The 2,891-nt window shown below is 41.8% G+C and overlaps 1 non-coding gene across 1 annotated transcript; it reads right to left on the bottom strand.

Moving 5' to 3' along the window:
- Positions 1 to 715: 715 nt before the first annotated feature.
- trnal-uag lies at positions 716 to 798 on the bottom strand. Its single transcript has one exon. It is a non-coding gene; the product is annotated as a tRNA-Leu (tRNA).
- Between the last annotated feature and the right edge of the window lie 2,093 nt (positions 799 to 2,891).

Raw genomic sequence — 2,891 nt, 5'->3', positions numbered from 1 at the left:
CAGTTGTGACTTGTGCAGCGTTGACTTTCCTTTAACTCTTTGCTGCAAATAGAGGACTGAAGATACATGTCTACATTCCAAAAGGGGCATCAAGTGTTATCCAAACACCTCGAGCACTGAAACAAGGGACAGAAGAAGTTGCATGCTTGGTGATGTAGAAGAGTCACTTCCTTTGTATAGGAAAGACAGCCCAAATGTCAGAAGTAGGATTCGAACCCACACCTCCAGACTCCGACCTTAATGCAGCGCCTTAGACCACCCGACCATCCTGACCTCTGCTGCCTAAGCCAAAATGGTGTGAAACAGGCTGTACAAACAGCCGACCTTTGCTCTGTGTAGTTGACTCATTTCTCTGTCAGATTTAAATTAGGGGTATGCGATCGTGGACCTTCAGGGCAACCATCTCACATGTTATACTTGTTTCCCTGCTCCAACACATGGGAATCAATTGTTGAAGTACCTCTTCAAGTTCTACAGAAGCCTGTTAGTCACCCGCCGATTCAAATCAGGTGTGCTGGACGTAGAGAAACCTCGAACACATGCAGGATAGCGGCCATCAGCGACCAGGATTGCACACAGCTGACATAAATGGCACAGCGTTGTAGTAACCTGTCAGTCCTGCCACTAAAAGACACCAACACAAGAGCTCGTCATTATCATCTCCTGGAAAGGAGCACCTTCTTTGGTCTCTTAGGGAAGTCAACTCTTAGAGGTATGTCAGAAGTGGGATTCGAACCCACCCCTCCATGGGAGACTACGACCTAAACATAGCACCTTGGACCGCTCGGCCATTCTGACCATTTGCTCTTGGTACAAATTGGTGTAAAACTGCCCCTAAAGTTATCTGAAAGAAGTACAGTATGTCGTATGTCGAAAAGAATCCGGAATCATATATATATATAAAAAAAAAAACCTCAGACTGAGTTGGAGTCATTTTATCTGACAGGACACAGCGTGTGTGTGTCCAAAACAAAACCTTGGTGAACAGGTGATTGCAGCCAGAAAAGGCCCACCATAAGGGTCACCAGGATCACAAGCGACATAGGAGGTGCAGTGTAGGTCAGAGGGTCTCAGAAACACAGCAGCAGGAGAAACTAGGGTCTGGGCTTGCTGCACCAGATTGACAGCTGGATCAATAGCAATCCACCACTGATACACATACAACAACTGTAAATGCATCAGCGTGGGGGAAGAAATTTCCACAGGGCTGTGAGTAACACGCAGGCCTGCTGGTGTGGACATGAGATTTAGGCTGAATGACAACATCAGGTCTCTGGCTAATAAATTAACAGGACAATGTGGTGAAACAAGAAACCTGTGCTCAACAGTTTTGCTTTTGTCATGAAGTTATTATTAAAACTGCAACACTTTACTTCCAGGTGTAAAATAATAACAATCATAATGTGTGGATTTTGTAGACTTTGTCTACATTAGTGATGTAGTCATCCATCGGAACTAGAATCAGTTCATTAAAAGGATTAATTCAAAAGATTCGTTCATCGAATCCTTTAGTTCACAAAGTTTATTAGTTTATCAGCTAGTTACCGTATTTTCCGGACTACAAGGCGCACCTGAATATTAACTGCACAAGCTAAAATTAGGGGAAAATCCTGTTTTGTTCATACATTAGCGACACCGGACTAAAAGCCGCAGGTGTTTTAATGTTTAATTACCATATGTAAGAGAGTATGCACAAAGGGGATTGTCAGGAAAGACATCGCTGTTTGGGAACACATCCCTTTTAATAACATTTTGAAAAACAAGTTACCAGTACATATTTGCATAACTTTTTACGAATATGTACAAGTACCGGTAATTAAAAGTACGAAACATGTACTGTGTTGTTTAAACGAGTAATAAATGTACTGTATAACAATAACCTACAGCACACCAGAAAAATATAATTGACCTACCTTTTGGGCTAAAGTGCAGTAACACGGCTTTAACAAGAAGAAAAGTCAGTCATTCATCACCATCTTTGTCTTCTTCCTGCGCACTAAAACCACCAAAGTCCTCTTCTTCAGTGTCGGAAACGTACAGCACTACTTTGCCTGGCGGATGGACATGTGACCAACATACCACTCTTTGCCTCCTGACTGTGTATCTGATCACAGGCCCTTCCGCCAGGCAAAGTAGTGCCGTAAAACAGCGGAACAAACCAAAACAAATCCTCTTAGGATATCACAAAAATCATGAAAAATCCATAGAAAAGCCGCACCAGACTATAAGCCACAGGGTTCAAAGCTTGTGCAAAAAGTAGCGGCTTATAGTCCGGAAATTACGGTAGTTTATTTCTTTTGTAGCATACACCATAAAAGGTGCCCAGCCCCATGGGCTTATAAGACATACAAACATATTTTAAAGATGCAGAGAGAGACCAACATCAACATCCTTCAAACAGAAAGAGATAACTCCTCAGTGGCAGTACGTTTTTTCTGCGAATCTGCGAATCAACAGTTCGTTCAATGGTATGGATCACAGACAAAGAGGAAATAAAATAAAATATATATATTCATCTTACTTGTGAAAAGTTATTCCCCGACGTCAACAGTCTGTCGATTTGAACAGAAATAAGCTGTTCAATGCTGAGGCATCTTCTCCTCTTTTGGTTTAACCAAAAAAGAAGGACGACCGCTCCACAGCATGTGGATATGTTAGGTTTGGACATCCACACTGTTCGATATGTGCAGTAATCTTACACAAGGACGATGAAAATTTGGTTCAAGAACACCAGGGCTTAGCTCAAACTCTTTCAATGTTGCATTTACTTCCAAATTCAAACAATAATTTGCAACATGCAATGATTTCAAAAGTGTTGAATTTTACTTTCAGACAGAGTTCAATGGTGTTTAGGGCGTTGGTAGTCAACATAGGAAATAAAACTAACTGGC

Source organism: Kryptolebias marmoratus, unplaced genomic scaffold, assembly GCF_001649575.2.
Source record: "Kryptolebias marmoratus isolate JLee-2015 unplaced genomic scaffold, ASM164957v2 Scaffold99, whole genome shotgun sequence".
NCBI lineage: Eukaryota > Metazoa > Chordata > Actinopteri > Cyprinodontiformes > Rivulidae > Kryptolebias > Kryptolebias marmoratus.
Note: the sequence above shows the minus strand (reverse complement) of the source record. Positions and strands in the feature narration are given on the sequence as shown.